Source organism: Oncorhynchus kisutch, linkage group LG3, assembly GCF_002021735.2.
Source record: "Oncorhynchus kisutch isolate 150728-3 linkage group LG3, Okis_V2, whole genome shotgun sequence".
NCBI lineage: Eukaryota > Metazoa > Chordata > Actinopteri > Salmoniformes > Salmonidae > Oncorhynchus > Oncorhynchus kisutch.
Genome location: NC_034176.2, coordinates 43,979,264 through 44,006,053, shown reverse-complemented (window position 1 = coordinate 44,006,053; position 26,790 = coordinate 43,979,264).

Below are 26,790 nucleotides of genomic sequence, written 5' to 3'. Positions count from 1 at the left end.
AAAAAAGTATTTAATAAGAATATTTCATTCATTCAGATCTAGGATGTGTTATTTTAGTGCTCCCTTTATTTTTTTGAGCAGTGTATATAGCAAGTGTGAGAAAGTGGTTAAAGCTAATAAACCTATGGAGATTTAGCTGTCATATGAACCATAAAAGATTTGAATTGATAAAAATACTCTGTAAAACTATCAAAGAAATATATCATAAACAGAATCCCCCTTGTCGATTAATACTTTTCCCAAATAGATGTAATTTTTTTGTTACCTGTCTATACTCTGTGACAAACATAAATCTCATCTATCTATATAGATATACTGCAGTGGTGTGTGAGACAGCAGGGTTTCAAATTGTAGAACCCAGTTCCTACATTTTAATATAAAAAGGGATTTTACCAAACAAAACTGTTACATTTTGTCTCTGGGACCCCCAGGATGACAAATCAGAGCAAAATTACTGAATGTAAGTACATTATTTACCTTCAGTGATACATTTACGTATCAAACCAGTGGCAGTGATTAAAGTTTTTTGTTGTTGTGCTCTCTCCTCAAACAATATCAAGGTATTTTTTCATTGTACTAACTACTGTAAATTGGTGCAGTTAGATTAACAAGAACTTAAGCTTTCTGCCCATATAAGCCTTGTCTATATCATGGAATGTTTGCTGTTACTTATGTCATTCAACTCACATTAGCGCACATTAGCAACAACCATTCTGGTATAGGGACACCGATCCTGTAGATCCTTAAGAAGTTTTAACCTCTACGTGATCAGTGTGCCCCCCCTTGAAAATGTATTAATAAACCAATTAAGCACATTTGGGTAGTCTTTATACAACATACAATAGAAATGCAATGGTTAATTGGATCAGTCTAAAACTTTGCACAAACAATGCTTCCATCTAGTGGCCAAAATCTCAATTTTTTCTGGGCTGGAATAATGCATTATGGCCTTTCTGTTGCATTTCAAAGATGGTAATTTAAAAAAGAATATATGTTTCTCTTTGTATTATCTTTTACCAGATCTAACATAGGAATATGTCTTCTTATCACAATCACACCATGAGTAGTTAGTCATAAAACATACAACTCCGCCTTCTTCTTCCCAAAGAGTTCTTTATGCTTGCCTGTGCGATGTACTGAGAACCCAGCTGGCTGAATGGATGGGGACAGCATATATCCGGAGAGAGTCATGATTCCGTGAAACAGAGTACGCTACCGTCCCTGATGTCTTTCTGGAAGGAGATCCTCGCCCTGAGCTCGTCTACTTTATTGTCCAGAGACTGAACATTAGTGAGTAATATACTCGGAAGTGGTGGATGGTGTGCATGCCTCCTGAGTCGGACTAGAAGTCCACTCTGAATATATCTTCTCCTCCGGCGTCTTGGAGCAGCCTCTGGGAAAAGTTCATATGCCTTGGGGGAGGTACGAGCAAAGGATCCAATTTGAAAGTTGTATTTCTGGTCAGAATGCTGGTGAGATACCGCCACTGATATCCAAAAGTTATTTCTGGCTGTATGTAACACAAACAAAAATTCTGGGCTAATAACGTAAGAAATAACACACAAAGAAATACTGCAAAGTTGCTAAGTAGCTAGAAGCTGCCATGTCTGTCAGCTGCATCTTGCAACATTTATATTAGCCTATGTAATTGTAAAATATGTATCTTGTAGCAGTCAAGGGCATGAAATCAGCAGAAGGCAAGGCAGGTTGATGTGCTCAGAGCGTAGATTTATTTACAGGTCTTGGTGAGCCAACGTTGAAAGCGGCATACATTATACAAGTAGATTTACCAAACATATGCCAGAAATAAATAGCCTCTGTATCTGAGAAACAAAAATGAATCTGTCTAAAAAGGAGCTATAACAGGTAGGCCTTAATAATACGCCCTTGGCCTACAGGACCATACAATTACCCAATAGGCAATTACAACCAATAAACTGGTTCCACAATGTAAAAGGTAATGTCTACATCCATTGTTATATTTGTACACTAGTCTTAAAAATCAGACAATGATATTCCAACACCATGCATACATGAAACAATAATCTTCTCTCATTCAATGTTCTGACTGCAAAGCATGGAGCGCAGGCCATGTAGCCTAAAGCACGCGCTCCTATTATGCACAACAAAAATGACAGGAACTGGACACACGGCACTCTGACATGGGAAATATGAGCAAAGAAAATCAGACATTTAATTCAATAAAAAATTGCTACCTCACGAGTCTTGCAAATGTTCATGTGCACTATAAACATTGTACACATTGTTGCTGTAAAATAAAAAATGTATTGAAGGACGATGTATCGTAAACATTACACAAGTTGGAAATCGCAAACTCAACAATGAGTGGGTTTGGAAGGAATCAGTTGCTAACTGCAAGTGTTGCAAAGCAATCAATCACTAGCCTGATATTCAGTGTAGTGGGTGGTCCAAGTCTGGGTTTAACGGTCCCTTTAACAAGATATAAATAATAAACATGCAGCACCACGGGCCAGAACAGTTTCAATACATTGGCCATGCTGTCAATCCAGCATGATTTCTGACACATTCAAAACAACTGCAAACTCGGAAATCTCCGACTTCAGTGAGTTCAACACAACTGGGGGAAAAAAAGCTTGCTCCAGCTGGGAAAATAGTCTTTGAACGGTCATCCAACAGGTCTGACCTGTAGATCATTGACGACATGATTTGACCTTGTTCTCCCCCTCCGCTCCCCCGACATCTGTGTTGATTGAGACTGCTGATCCAATTAGAGTTCCGAGTGCACGTTTCACTAGCCAATCTGTAGCATTTTTTTTGCAAGAGCGATGATGCGGCTACATGTAGATTAATCCATGTAGACTGTGCCACAAAATGAGTGACATAACCAGGTCAGATCATTCTAAGTCAGTCTCAAGTCAAAGTCCAGAGTTTTGAGGCTCCAAGTCAAAGCTATTTTATACCAAGTCAAGTCTCAAGTCAAATGTGTTTGTATGGGCTAACAGCAGTAAAGCAAAAAAAAGGGGTCTTAAAAATCTAAAGCAAATAACAAAAAGATCCTTGGCATGACTCTCTTAAAACAATTCCTTATCAAATTTGGTTGCAAACACATATTTAGCACAAGTTATTGAAGCTGTAGCGAAATGCTTGTGTTCCTAGCTCTAACAGTGCAGTAATATCTAACAATACACACAAATCTAAAAGCACAAGAATGAAATGAAGAAATACAGAATCTAATATTAGGATGAGCAATGTCAGAGTCCAGTGTGTTTGTGTATATATATATATATATATATATATATATATATATATATATATATATAACATTGAGCATATCTGTAGAATACATAGAATAGCATAATATATGCAGTACCAATCAAGTTTGAACACACCTACTCATTCAAGGGTTTCTCTTCATTTGTACATCTATCTACATTGTAGATTAATAGTGAAGACATCAAAACTAAGAAATCATGTCGTAACCCCCCAAAAAGTGTTAAATAAATCTAAATATATTTAACACTTTAGATTCTTCAAAGTGGCAACCCTTTGCCTTGACATCTTTGCAAGCTCTTGGCATTCTATCAACCAGCTTCTTGAAGTAGTCACCTGGAATGCATTTCAATTAAAAGTTCATTTGTGTAATTTCTTTCCTTCTTAATGTGTTGTAAGCCAATCAGTTGTGTTGTGACAAGGTAGGGGTGCTATACAGAAGATAGCCCTGTTTGGTAAAAGACAAAGTCCATATTATGGCAAGAATAGCTCCAACAAGCAAAGACAAACAGTTCATCATTACTTAAAGACATGAAGGTCAGTCAAAACCATCAAGCATTATGATGAAACTGGCTGTCATGAGGACTGCCACAGGAAGACCCAGAGTTACCGCTGCTGCAGAGGATAAATTCATTAGCGTTAACCCCACCTCAGATTGCAGTCCAAATAAGTGCTTCACAGAGTTCAAGTAACAGACACATCTCAACATCAACTGTTCAGAGGGGACTGCGTGGAGGCCTTCATGGTCAAATTGCTACAAATAAACCACTGCTAAAAGGTCACCAATAATAAGAAGAAACTTGCTAGTCCAAGAAACACGACTGGTGGAAATCTGTCCCATGGTCTGATCAGTCCAAATTTGAGATTTTACTTGTGAGATGTATTGTCGGTGAACGGATGATCTTCGCATGTGTAGTTCCCACCGTAAAGCATGGAGGACGAGGTGTGATGGTGCTTTTCTGGTGAAACTGTTAGTGATTAATTTAGAATTCAAGGCACACTTAACCAGCATGGTTACCACAGCATTCTACAGTGATACACCATCCATCTGGTTTCGCTTAGTGGGACTATCATTTGTTTTTCAACAGAACAATGAATCAACACACCTCCAGGCTATGTAAGGGCTGTTTGACCAAGAAGGAGAGTGATAGAGTGCTGTATGACCTGGCCTCCACAAGCATCCGACCTCAACCCACACAAAACTTACTAACAAAACAGAAGGGGCACAGCAAGTGGTGCAGCCCAGGAGGCAGGCATCCATTTACTCCCGTTATCAATTAAAGCTCAAAATTAATTTTCCATGTGCATTCACCAAACGTAGCCATGTGCTCTCAGCGCACTCGGCTTCACCAGGCCTCCACATAGAACACAACACATTAGGACTGAAATACACAATATACAAGTCACATGATTAGGTCAATTGTCCAATGAAAATGCTTGCTGAAATAACAGGGGGGATTAGTCACACTTGTGGAGTGTGATAATCCTGTAACACTTTGTAGTCAACAGTGATCCACAGTATCAGAGCGTGTGTGCTTCATCAGTGTCACTTTACTCACTGAATGGCTCTGGGTAATCTGTAATGCTCCATTGATCTGAACACTCTTCAGAGAGCGAGAGAGAAAAGAGAGACAGAGTAAGAGAGAATGAGGAAGAAAAAGATAGGGGAATAGAGAGATGAGAGGGGGAGAGAGAGAGACTCAACCCGGACCAGCCTGATTACACACAGCTCCCCTTGGTTGGCGGCTCTGATATCAACCAATGAGTAAACAAATGAGACCTAAACGCAACAGATGGGACTGGCGCTAACTAATCTCATTGGTCTGTTGAGAGAGAGGCATTCCAAGACAGAGAGAGAGAGAGAGAGAAAGAGAGAGAGAGAAAGAGAGCGACAGGGAGAGAGAGAGAGAGAGAGAGAGAGAGAGAGAGTATTTGGCATCTCATCACTGCTGTTATTCTCTCATCCATACCATTTCACTATGAGCGATGAGTCATTCCGTTGGTCATAGGCTACATATCTCCTGGGTGTGTGTGCATGTGTATGTTTTAGATATCAGAATGCCAGATATCAGTAACTGGAGCAGACAGGAGGGTCTAAAAGCGTAGGGAACACTTCATTCATATCACACGTCTCAGGAAGAATTAATTGGCTCTTCTTCCACCACAGCTTGTTGTTGGCCTGGCTGTTTCTCTAATTTAGTTTCCGTTCAGTTTCCAAGGAGGTGAGAGACAAAGCTGTCCTGATAGACATTTTTTTATCCAATGTCTGTGTCTCAAATGGCACCCTATTCCCTATATAATGCTTTGGTCAAAAGTAATGCACTTTATAGTGAAAAGTGTGCCATTAGGACTCAAACAATGAAAGCCAAGCCCTCTCTCTTCCTCTCCTGAATGTCACTAAAACAGAAGAAGAATTAATGTTGACTGGATTTCTTTCAATCTTCCCCTTTTTTCCTCCTCTGCTACCACCACTAGCTTTTGTTCTAGCCAATGAATGGTGCCCATGTATTATGCAACTAGTTCTCACAGTCATGTCAGAATTAGACGTCCTTCCATGCTTCTTAAGTATCAAATTTCAAAGTAGTAAGTGTTTAAGGTTATGTTTAGGCATCAATTCAGAATTTTAAGAATAGGGTTAAGTTGGGCATTATCTCTGAATGTTTAAGGTAAGGGTTAATGTTTTTTGATAGACTTAAAACAAAAATCTGAAAAAACAACACTCTAGCAAAACCGAAACCTACTTGAAGGTAACAGAGCTCACAAGTCCTCAACTGGAAGATTCATTAAATAGTACCCGCAAAATACCAGTCTCAAAGTCAACAGTGAAGAGGCGACCCCGGGGTGCTGGCCTTCTAGGCAGAGTTCCTCTGTCCAGTGTCTGTGTTTTTTTCCCCTTAATCTTTTTATTGGCCAGTCTGAGATATGGCTTTTTCATTGCAACTCGGCCTAGAAGGCCAGCATCCCAGAGTCGCCTCTTCACACTTGACATTGAGACGGGTGTTTGCAGGTACTATTTAATGAAGCTGCCACTTGAGGACTTGTGAGGCGTCTGTTTCTCAAACTAGACACTCTAATGTACTTGTCCTCTTGCTCAGTTGTGCACCGGGGCCTCACACTCCTCTTTCTATTCTGGTTAGAGCCAGTAGTACACAGCGTTGTATGATATCTTCAGTTTCTCTGCAATTTCTCGCATGAAATAGTCGTAATTTCTCAGAACAAGAATAGACTAACGAGTTTCAGAAGATAGTTTTTTGTTTCTAGTCATTTTGAACCTGTAATCGAACCCACAAAATGCTGAAGCTCCAGATACTCAACTACTCTAAAGAATGTCAGTATTATTGCTTCTTTAATCGGGACAACAGTTTTCAGCTGTACAAACGTAATTGCAAAAGGGTTTTCTAATGATCAATGAACCTAAAATTATGAACTTGGATTAGCTAACACAACGTGCCATTGGAACACAGGAGTGATGGTTGCTGATAATGGGCCTCTGTACGCCTATGTAGATATTCCATAACAAATCTGCCGTTTCCAGCTACAATAGTCATTTACAACATGAACAATGTCTACAGTGTATTTCTTATAAATTTTATGTTATTTTAATGGAAAAAAATTACTTTTTCTTTCAAAAACAAGGACATTTCTACGTGACCCCAAACGTTTGAACGGTAGTATACATTTGAGATGAGTAATGGAAGATATGTAAACATTATTAAAGTGGCATTATTAAAGTGACTAGTGATCCATTTATTAAAGTGGCCAATGATTTCAAGTCTGTATGTAGGCAGTAGCCTCTCTGTGTTAGTGATGGCTGTTTAACAGTCTGATGGACTTGAGATAGAAGCTGTTATTCAGTCTTTCGGTCCCAGCTTTGATGCACCTGTACTGACCTCACTTTCTGGAAGGTAAGCGGGGAGAACAGGCAGTGGCTTGGGTGGTTATTGTCCTTGATGATGTTTTTGGCCTTCCTGTGACATCGGGTGCTGTAGGTGTCCTGGAGGGCAGGTAGTTTGCCCCAAGGATTGCGTTGTGCAGAACCGCACCACTCTCTGGAGAGCCTTGTGGTTGTGGGCGGTGCAGTTGCCGTACCAGGCAGTGATACAGCCTGACAGGATGCTCTCATCGGTGCATCTGTAAAAGTTTTGTGAGGTGACAAGCCAAATTTCTTCAGCCTCCTAAAACAAAAATCCTGAAAATCACATTGTATGATTTTTAAGTAATTAATTTGCATTATATTGCATGGCATCAGTATTTGATACAGATATAGAATAGCAGAACTTAATATTTGGTACAGAAATCTTTGTTTGCAATTACAGAGATCATACATTTCCTGTAGTTCTTGACCAGGTTTGCACACACTGCAGCAGGGATTTTAGCCCACTCCTCCATACAGACCTTCTCCAGATCCTTCAGGTTTCGGGGCTGTCGCTGGGCAATACGGACTTTCAGCTCCCTCCAAAGATGTTCTACTTGGTTCAGGTTTGGAGACTGGCTAGGCCACTCCAGGACCTTGAGATGCTTCTTACGGAGCCACTCCTTAGTTGCCCTGGCTGTGTGTTTTGGGTCGTTGTCATGCTGGAAGACCCAGCTACGACCCATTTTCAATGCTCTTACTGAGGGAAGGAGGGTGTTGGCCAAGATCTCGCTATACATGGCCCCATCCACCCTCCCCTCAATATGGTGCAGTCGTCCTGTCCCCTTTGCAGAAAAGCATCCCCAAAGAATGATGTTTCCACCTCCATGCTTCACAGTTGTGATGGTGTTCTTGGGGTTGTACTCATCCTTCTTCTTCCTCCAAACACGGCGAGTGGAGTTTAGACCAAAAAGCTCTATTTTTGTCTCATCAGACCACATGACCTTCTCCCATTCCTCCTCTGGATCATCCAGATGGTCATTGGCAAACTTCAGACGGGCCTGGACATGCGCTGGCTTGAGCAGGGGGACCTTGCGTGCGCTGCAGGATTTTAATCCATGACGGCGTAATGTGTTACTAATGGTTTTCTTTGAGACTGTGGTCCCAGCTCTCTTCAGGTCATTGACCAGGTCCTGCCATGTAGTTATGGGCGGATCCCTCACCTTCCTCATGATCATTGATGCCCCACGAGGTGAGATCTTGCATGGAGCCCCAGACCGAGGGTGATTTACCGTCATCTTGAACTTATTCCATTTTCTAATAATTGCGCCAACAGTTGTTGCCTTCTCACCAAGCTGCTTGCCTATTGTCCTGTAGCCCATCACAGCCTTGTGCAAGTCTACAATTGTTACCCTGATGTCCTTACACAGCTCTCCGGTCTTGGCCATTGTGGAGAGGTTGGAGTCTGTTTGATTGAGTGTGTGAACAGGTGTCTTTTATACAGGTAACGAGTTCAAACAGGTGCAGTTAATACAGGTAATGAGTGGAGAACAGGGGGGCTTCTTAAAGAAAAACTAACAGATCTATGACAGCCGGAATTCTTACTGGTTGGTAGGTGATCAAATACTTATGTCATGCAATAAAATGCTAATTAATTACTTAAAAATCATACAATGTGATTTTCTGGATTTTTGTTTTACATTCCGTCTCTCACAGTTGAAGTGTACCTATGATACAAATGACAGACCTCTACATGCTTTGTAAGTAGGAAAACCTGCAAAATCGGCAGTGTATCAAATACTTGTTCTCCCCACTGTAGGTATTCCTCTTGTCCAGATGGGATAGGGCAGTGTGCAGTGTGATGACGATTGCATCGTCTGTGGACCTAGTGGGTCTAGGGTGGCAGGTAAGGGGAGGTAGTCATTATCTTTGGCCTCTTGGGTACAATAACAATTGTGGCTATCTTGAAGCATGTGGGGACAGGGAGAGATTTAATTGATCCGTAAACACACCAGCCAGCTGGTCTGCGCATGCTCTGAGGACGCGGCTAGGGATGTCGCCTGGGTCGGCAGCCTTGTGAGGGTTAACACATTTAAATGTCTTGCTCACGTCGGCTACAGAGAAGGAGAGGGAGGGCCCACAGTCCTTGGTAGCGGGCCGCGTCAGTGGCACTGTATTATCCTCAAAGCAGGCAAAGAAAGTGTTTGTTTGTCTGGAAGCAAGACGTCGGGGTCCGTGACGTGGCTGGTTTTCTTTTTGTAGTCCGTGATTGCCTGTAGACCCTGCCACATATGTCTCATATGTCGCTGAATTGCGACATTTAACTTGTTTGATTGCCTTGCGGAGAGAATAACTACACTGTTTGTATTCGGCCATATTCCCAGTCATCTTTCCATGGTTTTGCGCGAATGCCACCATCTAGCCACGTTTTCTGGTTAGGGTAGGTTTTTATTTATTTATTTTTCTCCCCAATTTCGTGGTATCCAATTGTTAGTAGTTACTATCTTGTCTCATCGCTACAACTCCCGTACGGGCTCAGGAGAGACGAAGGTCGAAAGCCATGAGTCCTCCGAAACACAACCCAACCAAGCCACACTGCTTCTTAAAACAGTGTACATCCAACCCGGAAGACAGCCACACCAATGTGTCGGAGGAAACACTGTGCACCTGGTGACCTGGTTAGTGTGCACTGCGCCCTGCCCGCCACAGGAGTCGCTAGTGCGCGATGAGACAAGGATATCCCTGCCGGCCAAACCCTCCCTAACCCGGACGACGCTGGGCCAATTGTGCATCACCCCACGGACCTCCCGGTCGTGGCCGGTTGCGAAAGAGCCTGGGCGTGAGCCCAGGGTCTCTGGTGGCTAGACCACTGCACCACCCAGGAGTCCCCAGTTAGGGTAGGTTTTAATAGTCACAGTAGGTACAACATCTCCAATGCACTTCCTTATAAACTCACACACCGAATCAGCGTATAAATCAATATTTTTCTCTGAGGCTGCCCAGTTTGCGTGATCAAAACAATTTTGAAGTTTGGATTCCGATAGGTCATACAGCGTTGAATTCTTCTCGTCACGGGTACATCCTGTTTGAGTTTCTGCCTATAGGACGGTTGGAGCAAAACGGAGTCGTGGTCAGATTTGCGGAAGTTAGGGCAGGGGAGGGCCTTGTATGCATCGCGGAAGTTAGAGTAGCAGTGATCCAGTATATTGCCCGCACGAGTGCTACAATCAATATGCCTATGCTGCTCTGTACCATCACTCATTCATATATCCTTATGTACATATTCTTTATCCCCTTACACTGTGTATAAGACAGTAGTTTTGGAATTGTTAGTTAGATTACTTGTTGGTTATTACTGCATTGTCGGAACTAGAAGCACAAGATTTTCGCTACCCTCGCATTAACATCTGCTAACCATGTGTATGTGACAAATAAAATTTGATTTGATTTGATTTGATTTGATATGCTGAGGAAGCGGTGGGTGGTGTGCACGCCTCCGAAGTCTGACCAGGAAGCCGCTCCGTCTACCTATTCTGCGGTGATGTTGTTCTGGGTCTGCCTCTGGGATCAGTTCAAATGCCATGGCTGGTGGTGAGAACAAAGGAACCCCTTCAGGAAAGTCATATTCCTGATCGTAATGTTGGTAAATTGACGTCACTCTGATATCCAATAGTTCTTCCTGGCTGTATGTAATAACACTTGAGATTTTCTGGGCTAACAATGGAAGAGATAATACATAAAAAACGAAATACTGCATTGTCCCTCTCTGTCAGCGCTATCTTATCTTATGGCCAAGCCAACTGGTCTTAAATAAATCATTTAAAAAAAGAAAAACTCCAAGGCTGACTGGATCTGGATGGATTCCATCATTCCATACCTGATGCAGAACTAGTCTTAGTCCCAAATGGCACCCTATTTCCTATATACTATATATTTGAATGAAGTGCACTAAATAGGGAATATTATGCCATTTGAGATGCGCTCTAGATCATTATGGAAGACAGCCTACCTATTGGAAGACAGCGTACTGCCAGCCATGCATCACATGGGTTTCAGGTCGGGTGAAAATCCAGATCAGTAGGATGAATATTGCCTAGCCATACAGTAAGAGGAGAGATATAGGAACAGAACAGAAACAGAAAGACAGCAAATTGGTTTTCTTCTTCTTGCACTAGCAACTGCACCTTGGGAAGACGAAGGTTGATGGTACTGGGCCTACTGTATAGTCTAGTGTTTGTTCACCACCAGGTGGCAGGTAGCCTAGTGGTTAGAAATTTGGACTAGTAACCGAAAGGTTGCAAGATTGAATCCCCGAGCTGACAACGTAAAAATCTGTCCTTCTGCCCCTGAACAAGGCAGTTAACCCACTGTTCCTAGGCTGTCAGTGAAAATAAGAATTTGTTCTTAACTGACTTGCCTAGTTAAATAAAGGTAAAATAAAAAAACTAAGGGCATATCATGTTTTAGTTCCTTCATGCGTAATGACTTCAGAGGGACTTTGAACTTAGAACTCTATCAAATGGAAGGAAGAAAAGGACTGATGTGTTGTGGGAGGAAGCAGAGAAGAGAACCACATCATCATAATCACATCCTACTTATACAATTACCTCTTATACCTCTACAATGCTTCCTTCCTCAGAGGGACTGTTGACTTGGGGAAGCGAGCAGAGAAAAATAAAGAGAAGTTCCTTCATCATCTTAAATCCTTATTATACCTGTCCATCTCCAAACAAGATGATGAGTCAGTGTGTAGATAGATATGGCACAGCGCCTCTACTCCTAACGCTCCTTATTCCTCACTCCATATTCCTAACCCTGGGCAGAAGGGTAGACTCCAGCATGTAAAAGTCGACTGTACAGCAGCCAAGTCTAAAACATCTTCATTGATTTCTCTTCTGTGTGTGGGCTTCGAGAGATTCGGCTGGCGGGCGGCATGTGATCCGCAAAAAAGGATATCCTTTCTTCTCCGTTGCGTTCTGCCGCCCACGGCCCGAGTTGAAATGATGATTCATACCGCTAAGCCCACACACTTTAGATCGAGCAAGTATAGAGGTGAGCAGTACTCTGGATAGAATACATTCTGGTAGAGGAATATAGTACCAGAACTCATAAGCAGGTGGCAGTAGGGATCTTCCCTTTCCTATGATAAGACTCCAGATGTGTTGGAACCTCACACATCCCATCCAGCTTCCAGCCCTTTACTAGTCCTCCAGCTAAAGCCGTTTTTAGTGTATGAAATTTCATGCTGACCTATTTTAGTTAGGGGAATATCACATGTAAAAATAAAAAAAGTATTGAGGATGGACCTGCTTCTCAGGGCTATTGCACATCATTGTTCAAAACTTACGGCCATATAGTATAATAAGGGAAGAATCCACATTTAACAGAATAGCATAAACCACAGGCACAGATGTATTTTTTTTCTCTTATCTTACAGTACATCATTTATGTTTCCTAAAGAATGTGTGGTGGAAATTACAACATTATGTTATTCACATTACTTTATATTAGAATGTATTCTTATATTGGTACTTTCACACTCTGTCTGTTCTTCTGAGAGGAGCCTCTGAGGCTTAATGCTGACAGTTGATTTAAGATGCCTTTGGTGATAAAAACTAAAGACTGCATTCCATTCCATGATTAGTGTCTGTGTGAAATGCTGGCCTGTTTCCCAGTGCCAGGCAAATCCTCCCTCCAGTTTATTTTTCCCACATCGCAGATGAACATTGGACTTCATCATTTGAGGGAAGGACCTAGTGTCCTATGTTGCATCAGTATTTCGGTATAAACAAGCATTAAATGACCTAGAGACAGAAACCTGGTGCGATGTAAATATTGATGTGGCATGATATCACATTGTACCTTTGTATAATTCTACAGATCTGTTGTTTGTCATGAACATTCAGGAGGATGTACGTTGCTTTAAAGATATGTAACCCAAATCTGCGCGTTGGGCTCTCAGCGATCACCCACGGGGGGGGGGGGGGGGGTCATTGACCAGCTCCATTATTGCAATAATGAATAATAGAGTTTGATTGTTTTGAAGAAATCTAAAAGTCTCTCTCCTTTAAATCAGAAATATTCCACTACAAATGTCACAACGCACACGTAAAGAAGCACACGTAAAGAAGCACAAAGAAACACTCAACTCCCTCTCTCTATGTCCAGCACACATTTCCTTCCATTAACTTCTTGCAGTCACAATAGTGTCGCTGGATAACAGCACTCTATTCCCTGTGATATCAGCCACCATAAGCGCGTAATCCCTACCTTGATATTTCAAGGATTATTATCTTTACACAGATATAGATTGCACATACACACACAGACACACAGAAAGAGAGGAGAAAGAGAGAAAGAGAGAGGGATAATCAGCTAGAGAGGAGAGAGAGGGAGCGAAGAGAGGAGTGCAAGGATTATTGTCCTCGTATCTCTCCCTACCCCTCTTTCTCTCTCTTTGAGCTGATGTACAACAGTCCCTCATACAGATACACATAGCACAGTGCAAACACACAGCACAGTGCACACACACACACACACACACACACACACACACACACACACACACACACACACACACACACACACACACACACACACACACACACACACACACAACACACACACACACACACACACACAGAGAAAACGGCTAATATTTAACCTCCCCCTCTATCTTTCACACACTTTTCTAAGAGAGGGCTTACCCCCAGGCTTCCATTAGGCAACAGAAAGCTCCTCATCCTACGCTCTTCTCTATAGAAACTATTTTGGTGCTTTACTATCAATCTGGTTGCCTTTTAGATAAAAAATATCATAACACCTTGGCAGGGAGAGGCTTGAGGTACGACTGTGTGGATGTGATTTCCTACTGTGGAGATAATTCAGTTGGGACTGGGAGGTGTTTGTGTGTGTGTATGAGTGAGTGTGAGTTAGTTTGTGTTGCAGGCAGGTTGAGGCTCCTTCCAGGCTAGGATTACTGTACTGTATAGTTCCTCATTATCGCCCAGAGGAGAGATTATCCCTGGTCTGCCCTTGCTGCTCCCGTCCCATCTACAGCACTCTGTTACCCAACGCTTATATACAAATGCTCAGAGCTCCACTGTAGGAGATATGGGCTGCTGCAGATATTGATACAAATCTGACACAGATCAAAACACATCGTGTGGTTAGGGTAAACCATTACAAAAATACTGACATAAACAGCGACTCAAACACAGTACACACAATACACACAGACACAAACAGATACAAATAGGCACACACAGACATGCAAACACACAAATTGGACTGAAAGGAAGTAGAATTACTCTCCAATTCTGTGATTAAATTTCAGAATCCAACCCTGGCTGGCTGGCTGGCCCAGCCATCACTAATAGAAAGAATAGATAATGCCACACTGTATTACAGTAGACAGGGACCCCCACTCCAGCTGTTGCTATCCCAGTCAACCTTGATGGTATTAGCGAGAAACTGTCTGTTGATGTCCCAAATGGCACCCTATTCCCTATGGGCCCAGGTCAAAGTAGTACACAACATAGGGAATATGGTGCCATTTAGGACACACCCAGACAGAATGCTGTCTGAGCACACTAGAGGCGGTCTCTCTCTCACTCCACTAATCTCATCAATACTAACACCAACAAAAAAATGAGTTCTGACCAGCCATTACAGAGTGACATATATTGGACCAATGACATGGCAGAGAAGACACAAAATGGCTCCTTAAGCTGTACCAAATGACATGTTAAAAGAACACCCTGATTAATGATCTGGCTACGGTCTGGTCGGGGTGATGAACAGCGGGCGGGTAATGCTGTAATTTAAAGGATATATAAAACTCTGCAAATGCAAAGTCTGCCAATAGTATAAGTACTTGATAGAACTACAATACAGAACTCAGATACAATGTACATCTACACAGAGAGGTGCATTGGTGTGTATTCCATGAAAAGTAGGTTTACTAGTGCAAATCTAAAAAAGTATTTATTTGAATCCTGGTTTCTCTGGAGACATAATATTAAGTTATACATTTTATCAGAAGATGCAGGGGGACCTGTATTAGTGATTTTGAGAGACAGATCGTAATTGTGGAGGCCAGTTCATCTGATGCAGCAGGTGTGTTGGGTCATTGTCCTGTTGATAGTCTCACTAAGCCCAAACCTGATAAGATGGAGTATCGCTGCAGAATGCTGTGGTAGCCATGCTGGTTAACGGTGCCTTGAATTCGAAGTAAATCACAGGCAGTGTCACCAGTAAGCACCCCTACACCATAACACCTTCTCCTCCATGTTTTATGGTGGGAAATACACATAAGGAGGTCATCCGTTCACCAACACCGCGTCTCACAAAGACACTGCGGTTGTTTCTAGCCATTTTGAGCCTGTAATCGAACCCACAAATGCTGATGCTCCAGATACTCAACTACTCTAAAGAAGGCCAGTTTTATTGCTTCTTGCTTCTATTGCTAATCAGCAACACAGTTTTCAGCTGTGCTAACATAATTGTAAAAGGGTTTTCTAATGATAAATTAGCCTTTTAAAATGATAAACTTGGATTGGCTAACACAACGTGCCATTGGAACACAGGAGTGATGGCTGCTGATAATGGGCCTCTATATGCCTATGTAGATATTCCATTAAAAATCTACCGTTTCCGATACAATAGTCATTTACAACATTAACAATGTCTACACTGCATTTCTGATCAATTTGATGTTATTTTAATGGACACATTAAAACACATTTTTTATTTTCTTTCAAAAACAAGGACATTTCTAAGTGACTCCATACTTTTGAACAGTGGTGGATATACAGTGCCTTCGGACAGTATACAGACCCTTTGACTTTTTCCACATTTACAGCATTATTCTAAAATGGATTAAATAAATACAAATCCTCAACAATCTACACACAATACCCCATAATAAAATGTTTGCAAATGTATAAAAACGAAAACAGAAATACCTTATTTACATAAGTATTCAGACCCTTTGCTGTGAGACTCAAAATTGAGTTCAGGTGCATCCTGTTTCCATTGATCATTCTTGAGATGTTTCTACAACTTCATTGGAGTCCACTTGTGGTCAATTAATTTGATTGAACATGATTTGGAAAGGCACACTCCTGTCTATATAAGGATGGACTGTTGACAGTGCATGTCAAAGCAAAAACCAAGCAAGGAGGTTGAAGGAATTGTCCGTAGAGCTCAGAAACAGGATTGTGTTGAGGCACAGATCTGGGGAAGGGTAACATAACATTTCTGCTGCATTGAAGTTACCCAAGAACACCGTGTTCGCCATCAATCTTAAATGGGAGAAGTTTGGAACCACCAACAGCTCAGAAACAGGATTGTGTCGAGGCACAGATCTGGGGAAGTGTAACATAACATTTCTGCTGCATTGAAGTTACCCAAGAACACCGTGTTCGCCATCAATCTTAAATGGAAGAAGTTTGGAACCCCCAAGACTCTTCCTAGAGCTGGCCAACCGGCCAAACTGAGCAATCAGGGGAGAAGGGCATTGATCAGGGAGGGACCAAGAACCCGATGGTTCCTACCCTCCACCAATCAGGCCTTTATGGTGGAGTGGCCAGACGGAAGCCACTCCTCGGTAAAATGCACATGACAGCCAACTTGGAGTTTTCTAAAAGGCACCTAAAGGACTCTCAGACCACGAGAAACAAGCTTCTCTGGTCTGAAGAAACCAAGATTGAACTCTTCAGCCTGAATGCCAAGCGTTACGTCTGGAAGAAACCTGGCACCATCCCTACGGTGAAGCATGGTGGTGGCAGCATCATGCTGTGGGGATGTTTTTCAGCGGCAGGGACTGGGAGTATAAAATATAAATATAAACCCAACATGGAACAATTTCCATGATTTGACTGAGTTACAGTTCATATAAGGAAATCAGTCAATCAAAATAAATGTAATAGGCACTAATCTAGGGATTTCACATGACTGGGAATACAGATATGCATCTGTTGGTCAGAGATACCTTCTTAAAAAAGGCAGGGGCGTAGATTAGAAAACCTGTGAGTATTTTGTACAATGCCATCTCCTTCGCATAGAGTTGATCAGGCTCTGGATTGTGTCCTGTGGAATGTTTTCCCTCTCCTATTCATTGGCTGTGCAAAGTTAATATATATTGGCGGGAACTGGATCACAATGTCATACATTTTGACCCAGACATGCTCAATTGGTAACATGTCTGGTGAATATGCATGGGAGAACGGGGCCATTTTCAGCTTCCAGTAATTGTGTACATATCCTTGCGACATGGGGCAGTGCATTATCATGCTGCAACAAGAGGTGATGGTGGCAGATGAATAACACGACAATGGGCCTCAGGATTTCATCATGGTATCTCTGTGCATTCAAATTGACATCAATAAAATGCAATTGCGTTCATTGTCTGCCCGGTACATTTGAAACTGGGATTCATTCATGAAGAGCACACTTCTCCAGGGTGCCAGTGGCAATCGAAGGTGAGCATTTGCCCATTGAAGTCGGTTACGACGCCAAACTGCAGTCAGGTCAAGACCCTTGTGAGGATGACTAGCGTGCAAGTGAGCTTCCCTGAGACTATTTCTGACAGTTTGTACAGAAATTCTTTGGTTGTGCAAACCCACAGTTTCATCAGCTGTGCCGGTGACTGGTCTCAGATGATCCCACAGGTGAAGAAGCCGGATGTGGAGGTCCTGGGCTGGTGTGTTTACAGTGTGTGTGCGGTTGTGAGGATCTTTTATTTCAGCTCGTGAAACATGGGACCAACACTTTACATGTTGCGTTTATATTTTTGTTCAGTATATTATGTTACTTAACGATGATAGCCCCTTGAATCTTTCAGTCAATCAGAGAAGATTACTGCTGGCAGGCAGCACTTCTGCAAAAAAAATGTTAGCTCTAAGACGACAACCACCTCCCTCTTTCCCATTTAACCATTGAATACAGTTACTATGCATTACTATCTGTAACCCCCCCCAAAAATGAATTACATTGATAGATTTAGGTTGGTTGTTTTTCAGCTCAACTTTCTAAACAATGTTTTGGTTAGTTTCTAGCTTGTTAGCTAGCTAGCTAACATTAACATTAGCCGGCTAGCCAATTCAAATAATGACCACCTCATATACGTCTTAACTTAAGCTAAGTTGTATTCATTGTTACAGGGAAATAAACTCGCAACAAGATCATTATTTACAAATTAATGGCAAGCTAATTACAGAAAATAGCTTATGGCTGTGAGTGTGATGAAATAGGGCATTCTACCGGAGAATTTTAGAACTTGGACACTGTCTGGTTGGCCTAACGTTATATCCTAATTTGACTTTGGTGCAGGTCATGTTGTTCTCCAGATTACTTTCTCTGGTGAACACACAGTTTATTTGTCACATGGAGATGATACAGAAGGTGTAAACGATATAGTGTAATGGTACCTTGCATAGTGGAGTAGTTTTTGTAGCTAGCTAGTCAACTAAACAATGAATCCAAACTCATAACGTTACTACCGTATATAAATCTGCAGGTAGCTAACCAACTAGATTCAATGTTAGCTAGTTAGTAAAGCGTAAAGCATGGAGGAGGAGTTATGCAGTGGAGGTGCTTTGCTGGTAACATTGGCTGTGATTTATTTAGAAATCAACGCACACTTAACATGCATGGCTATCACAGCCTTCTGCAGTGATACACCATCCTATCTGGTTTGGGCTTAGGACTATCATTTGTTGGTCAATGACCCAACACACTTCTAGCCTGTAAGGGCTATTTGACCAAGACCTCCTTTGGGATGAATCGTACCGCAGAGTGAAGGAAAAGCAGCCAACAAGTGCTAAGCATACGTGGGAACTCCTTCAAGACTGTTGGAAAAGCATTCCAGGTGAAGCTGGTTGAGAGAATTCCAAGGGTGTGCAAAGCTGTCATCAAGGCAAAGGGTGGCTATTTGAAGAATAAAAAATATACAATATATTTTGATTTGTTTAACACTTTGTTAGTTACTACATGATTCCAAATGTGTTGTTTCATAGTTTTGATGTCTTCACTATTATTCTACAACTTAGAAAATAGCAAAAATAAAGAAAAACCCTTGAATGAGTAGGTGTTCTAAAACTTTTGACCGGTAGTGTATACTATCTGAAAATGTAGCTAGCTCGACTCTCTCTTACCAGTACACATGGATGAACGCTTCTCCCTCTCACGGATGCCATGGTTCCACAGTGCATTCCAATGATTTCCAAACTTTGTCCTCCAGAAAGTGGAGACCAACACTTTGAGTTATTTGCGATGTCTTTCAAAATAGCCGCCTTAGAAAGGATTACATGCACATACTCAGCAGCCCTTTGTTATAGACAGAAGCGAGCTACATGGCAGACCAATCATCTCTCAGCATGTCCAGCCCATCCATTATCTCTGCCAACCATGACTAGTGGGAAGGTTCCTGGCTTTTTCCATGGCTAAACCAACTAGGCTCGTAATCTAACCACTGTATTTGTATTAACAGATGGCATACACGTTTGTTATTAAGGCACATGAAAGTACACATGTTCCAGAAGGCATTTCTGGCCCAAAACTTATTTTGATAAAAAAACAAATGTTTACGTTCAATGCCTCTCCGGTGATGTAGTGAAGCGCGACATAGGCCTAGTTTCCTGAAACAAGTCTCATTTAAGGTACACTCCGATATGACAATGTACAACGTCATTCAAGGGCTGAGGGTTTAGGGCTGAGGGCTGTCTACTTTGAGTTTGAACTGCAGCCCTGGTTGATAACAAGTGTGAAGCGTCAGATGTCCGGAAGATTGTGAAGGATTAAATACAAATATATGTTTCTGTTTTGGAGTTTGAAAATGTAGGCTACTGGCCCAAGCGGGACTTATGAAAGCTTGTTTAAATGGCCCGGTTAGCTTGGTAGATTTTGCAGGGCCAAATGTCGAGCCCTGCAGTCTCTTTAACCAATCCACTCCCTGTACTCAATGTCATGTGCCGGAGAAAAAACACCACCTGCTGGAGAAAATGGATTTTGGGCCCAGTTATCCCTCTTACTTCTTGTCTTCCTCTCTGGTGTGATTCACAAATTTCAGTAATTACTATAGCTCCCAACTTGAGCCAATCAGTGTAATGTTGTTAATGCCGGATCTCTACACATCATTCACCCAAGTTGTCACAATCGTGCCAGTGCTGTCTGAGATATCGCGTGTTAGTAAATTCTCGATCACATTACCCATAAGCACTCCGTTACGTTGCACCCGATGTCATGCATTTCAATGGGGACGTCCACAGAAGACTGGGAACACAATGCCCCATTTCGGTTGAAGGCTCCGTTGCGAGACGGACACCTCATACTTAGAATGCTTTCAAACTTTGATCATCTTCAGTCCAGCCAAACTACAGAAGAAGATGTGGTTTTCGGTGATGGCTTTATGGGATAGCGAGCAACTTGTAAACATTTACCCATTCTTATTATTGAGTACTATTTTAATAGTAATGTTAAATAATACACACTGGCAGCTAAGCCAATTATTTGAATGTTGCCTTCTGTTTAAGTTTATTGTCATGGTAATTACGTTTAAATTTAAAAAAAATAATTATTAGGTAGAGGTTGCTAGCTACAAAGGTATCTTCAGCTATAATGGTATCTTCAGCTATAGCCATGGGAAGTAGTAGTTGTGAGGGTGCTTCAGCATCTCCTTAAAATTTGAATTAACAGAAAATATTATATAAAAAGTAGTGCACTGGGCCTTTACTAGTCCTGTATTAGTGGACCGATATAGTCGTCTTTTTCGGTTTTTCAAATGTGAAACTGCACTTCATATGTGAGGTGAAAACATGTTATTCTCCTCACATGAAAAAAGGTGGTGTTAACATGTGAACATACTGTGTGTGTCTGCACATGAGTATGTTCGTGAGTGTGGCTGTGTGTAAGCACATGAGTGTGTTCATGAGTGTGGCTGTGTGTAAGCACATGAGTGTGTGCTTGGGGACTGGCTTAAACTCATCAGTATTGAGTCAGAGCAGAGCAGATTTGATAGGGAGTTCCCAACATGGTCAGGTTGATTTAAACAATGCGTGTGTAAGAAGTCCGTGAAACATCCCTGGTGAGAATTCCAATATGATGATCCAAGACACATTTCCATTCAGGGACAATTAAATTAATCTTATCTTATTGTATCTAATATATGCAAATTTCTGCTCAAAGATATCAACTGTATCCGTCGGCTACTGTTCATTTCAATTGATCTGTTTGTCTGTCTGCCCACCCGGCCACCCATCCATCCATCCATCCATCCATCCATCCATCCATCCATCTGTCAACATTTAACATTACTACTGAGGATCTTCTCATCCTAACCATGCTTATATGTAAATTGGGAGGTGCCTAACCATGCTTATATGTAAATTGGGAGGTGCCAGAAACAAAAATGTGCATAGAGTAGTAGAGTAGAGGCACTTGCAGAAGATGCACACATGGGAAAACAATTTTGTAGCCTAGGGTCCAGGAAAAATGTGTCCTTTAATAAACATATTTCATGCAATTCTACATTATTTTTCCCATGACTGAATACTTTTTAGCTGAATATTTTTTTTATACTTTACAAATGATCGAAATGACAGGCTACTTTGACACTGACAAACTGAGGTCATTGTCTACACTTGACAATTATATGCGACTTCTGTTATCAGAATACGAAGATCACATTGAAAAGACGGGTGTAGATGCACACAAGTCGTGTTGTGGTCTGACTGAATTCAGATTTGGCTGACCACTTCAGGAGGTCAGTGCAAAACTGCATGCAGTGGGGGCGACATCATCAGCACTCCTCTCACAAGTCTCCAGAAAACGGTTTTGTTATAAGGTTTTTAATTATAATCTGTTCCTAGCCTGTGAAGAACGTGTTTCCTGGACTCATAAGCTAACTAATATTTAGAGTTGATAACTTGGTAGCCTACAGACAGATTAGTCATATCTTTTCAGCAGGATACATTCCAATCTGTGTTTTCCCATGATTGTATTTGAAATATTGCAAGGCCTGTTGTGGCTGCATGTTGTTAACTGACAGATTTGCAGCGACCGTAGGCATTCCTTGTGATTGGGCTACTCACAATAAGCTATTGATCCTCTGTGGCTAAATTATAGGCTTACTCCTGGTGTACTATTCAGAATGATTTCATTTCTTTCTGAACAGACAGCAGTAATTCTATAACTTGGCAAATGTATTTCAATTCATCAGAGGCGCTGCAGCACCTCAGGGACACTTCCCGTGGCTATGATTCTATAAGGAAATAAATGATGAAGTGCAACGCTGGAGAGATGAGAGTTGCAGGCTCATGTCTATCAGAGCAGAGAGATGGAGAGAGATCATAGAAAGTGAATCTTATTCTATTACCATGAGAGATACAGGCTTGCTTCTCTCTCTCTCCCTCACCACAGCAATGGCCACGTGTTGGTCTATATAGGCTACAATTTTGTGCAAACCATAAACCCAGATTGGCCCAACACGAATCAATTCTTAGAATATATCAGCCACATTTTCACATTGCCTTTTTTAGGGGCAGGAGAATTACAGAGGAGTCAACTTGAATTACTTCTGATTGCTTTTATTATAATTTTTACATTGCAAACAGTGACAATAACTGTATTTTTTTATGACAGAGGTACTGGATCCTGGCACATAGATTCCGGAATGAAACAGTCCAAAACTGAGAGGGAACAGGATCAAGCACGGTTCCTAACTAAATAGAGCTGGAGCTAAATAAATATAATTACTTGAACAGCAATACCCATTCAAGTCAATGTTATTTGCTGGGTGAACCAGGGGCCATACCATTCTAGTTATTCTATTAATATGGGCCATACAGGGCGCTCATCCAGCTGTCATCCAGGGCAACACCAAGTAGTGCTGAGTGAGTCATGTGTCTGATTGTCAAAACCGCCCACAGGCAGCCTCTGCCTTTCACAGGCCAGCGATTGATAATGGGAATATCTGACTGATAAATGGAAAGCCACACTGAAACTTAATGACTGTTACCCTGGTAGGTTTCCACCCCATCACAGCATCACAGCATCAGTCCATACTTTCTGACTGAGAGAGTCATCGGTTGGTTTGCTAAACGATGCAGTGCAAAGCTATATATCAGATCTCAATGCAATACCAATGCTCCATCACTTGAATAGCTATGGAGATATAAATCAAATATCTATATCTAAATAGATATAGAGTAGGCTACAGTATCATAAAAATCTATCACTGTATGGAACATGAAAGTAAAGACTTGTTACTTACCTCGTGTATTGATTTTATGACACAATTATAAGTTACATTACTTTTTAATAATTTATTACATTTGAATGATCAATTGTAATTATTTACATTTAATGGGCTCTGTTGAAATATCCGAACGTCCATACTACTTAAATTAAAAGCTGTGTAATGTAAGCTTTTATGCCGAGTGGCAAGCTAGCATGTGTATTGGAATGAATGGTTATTTCATTAACAATGCACTGTGAAAAGGATGTGTAATTATGCTTTTCTTTTTACACACACTGTAAAACCTTCCCCTGTAAATTTACAGCATTATACAGGCACCACAATTGCCTGCTTAAAACTGTAATTTTGCTTTACAGCAAAATTACTGTATTAAGCCGGCAACAGTGCAGTATCGGTGTGTGGATAAAATCACTGGCGAAGCCAAGCCCCCCCAAAGCATATTGCATGGGCAGTAACAGAGAGTTACATGACCTACAGCATGGTCAAACAAATTATTGTATTTTCAGACCAATAAACAACTATTTGATTTAGAACCACAGAGTTACCGCAAGTTGCAAAGAAAACAGGAGCTGTCTCCACTATTCCAGCACCATTTTAACTTCACATCAGCAAATCACCTCTGTTTAGTCAAATACAGTGACAACTAAAAGATACCAAAAACAATTTAGTCCAAAAAACTTAAGCTACAGTTGAAGTCTGAAGTTTACATACACCTTAGCCAAATACATTTAAACTCAGTTTTTCCCAATTCCTGACATTTAATCCAAGTAAATAGTCCCTGTCTTAGGTCAGTTAGGATCACCACTTTATTTAAAGACTGCGAAATGTCAGAATAATAGTAGAGAGAAAGATTTATTTCAGCTTTTATTTCTTTCATCACATTCCCAGCGGGTCAGAAGTTTACATACACTCAATTAGTATTTGATAGCATTGCCTTTAAATTGTTTAACTTGGGTCAAACATTTTGGGTAGCCTTCCACAAGCTTCCCACAATAAGTTGGGTGAATTTTGGCCCATTCCTCCTGACAGAGCTGGTGTAACTGAGTCAGGTGTGTAGGTCTCCTCGCTCGTAAATGCTTTTTCAGTTCTGCCCACAAATTGTCTAAAGGATTGAGGTCAGGGCTTTGTGATGGCCACTCCAAAACCTTGACTTTGTTGTCCTTAAGCCATTATGCCACAACTTTGGAAGTGTGCTTGGGGTCATTGTCCATTTGGAAGACCCATTTGCGACCACGCTTTAACTTCCTGACTGTTGTCTGAGATGTTGCATCAATATATCCACATAATTTTCATCCCTCACGATGCCATCTATTTTGTGAAGTGCACCAGTCCCTTATGCAGCAAAGCACCCCCACAACATGATGCTGCCACTCTCGTGCTTCACGGTAGGGATGGTGTTCTTCAGCTTGCAAGCATTCCCCTTTTTCCTCCAAACATAATGTTGGTCATTATGGCCAAACAGTTCTATTTTTGTTCGTCAATATAGGACTCGTTTTACTGTAGATATAGATACTTTTGTACCTGTTTTGTACCAGTTTCCTCCAGCATCTTCACAAGGTCCTTTGCTGATTGATTTTCACTTTTCGCACCAAAGTACATTCATCTCTAGTAGACAGAACACGTCTCCTTCCTGAGCGGTATGACGGCTGCTTGGTCCCATGGTGTTTATACTTGCGTACTATTGTTTGTACAGATGAACGTGGTACCTTCAGGCATTTGGAAATTGCTCCGAACGATGAACCAGACTTGTGGAGGTCTTGGCTGATTTCTTTTGATTTTCCCATGTTGAAGGTAGGCCTTGAAATACATCCACAGGTACACCTACAATTGACTAAAATTATGTTAATTAGCCTATCAGAAGCTTCTAAAGCCATGACATCATTTTCTGGAATTTTTCTAGCTGTTTAAAGGCACAGTGAACTTAGTGTATGTAAACTTCTGACCCACTGGAATTGTGATACAGTGAATTATATAAGTGAAATAATCTGTCTGTAAACAATTGTTGGAAAAATGACTTGTGTCATGCACACAGTAGATGTCCTAACCGACTTACCAAAATGATAGTGTGTTAACAAGAAATTTGTGGAGTGGTTGAAAAACAAGTTTTAATGACTCCAACCTAAGTGTATGTACATTTCCGACTTCAACTGTAAATATAATGTAGCTCTTCATGGTTCTGATTTCTGTGTGGATGTGTGTGTGCGTGCGCGTTCGTTCAAGTGGATAAAACATGTTTACATCAACCTGAATTGCAGTGACCTAAAATCCCTCAAACTACACACAAAAATTATTAAAATCATCTGTAATAGTACAGTATAAAGATAATTATTCATATATACACTTTTCCTTAAATCTGCCAAGAGGAAGAGCGAATCCTCCTTCCCTTTGAAGTGGGTCATCAACAAAAGAATGGCAGCAGTGGCTGTTAGATCGTCATTGCCTCGATTTCATTGAGCAGGCGTTGGATCTCTCTCCTCGACTTGGTCTTTTGGATTTAAATGAAGTTGACAAGTCTCTCACCGTTGTTCAGGAGAGCTTGAGTTAGGCGACTGTCAATCTCAATGCCAGTGAGGGTATTGAAGTGGTCGCAGAGCCATAACTTGGTGAAAAGGAAAGTTCCCTGATGATTGGAGGAGGACAAGTGTATCGAATCAAATCACATTTTATTGGTCACATACATGTGTTTAGCAGATGTTATTGCGGGTGTAGTGAAATGCTTGTGTTTCTTGCTCCGACAGTGCAGTAATATCTAACAAGTAACATCTAACAATTTCACAACATATACACACAAATCTAAGTGAAGGAATGTAAATTAAGAACATATAAATATATGGACGAGCGATGTCAGAGCGGCACAGACTAAGATACAGTAGATTAGTATAGAATACAGTATATACAGATGAGATCAGTAAAGCAATAGATGTGTAAACATTATTAAAGTGGCTAGTGTTCCGTTTATTGAATTTGCCATAGATTTCAAGTCTATGTATATAGGCAGCAGCCTCTATGTGCTAGTGATGGCTATTTAACTGATCTGATGGCCTTGAGATACAAGCTGTTTTTCAGTCTCTCGGTCCCTGCTTTGATGCAACTGTGCTGACCTTTCCTTCAGGATGATAGCGGGGTGAACAGGCAGTGGCTTGGGTGGTTGTTGTCCTTGATGATCTTTTTGACCTTCCTATGAAATTGGGTGCTGTAGGTGTCCTGGAGGGCAGATAGTTTGCTCCCGGTGATTGGTTGGGCAGACCGCACCACCCTCTGGAGAGCCCTGTGGTTGCGGGTGGTGCACTTGCCGTACCAAGTGGCAGCCCGATAGCATGCTCTCAATTGCGCATCTGTAAATATTTGTGAGTGTATGTCAGCATCTCTGGTGAAATTGTAAAATCCATTGTAACGCAGTACCTAAACAATGTTGGACACCTGACTG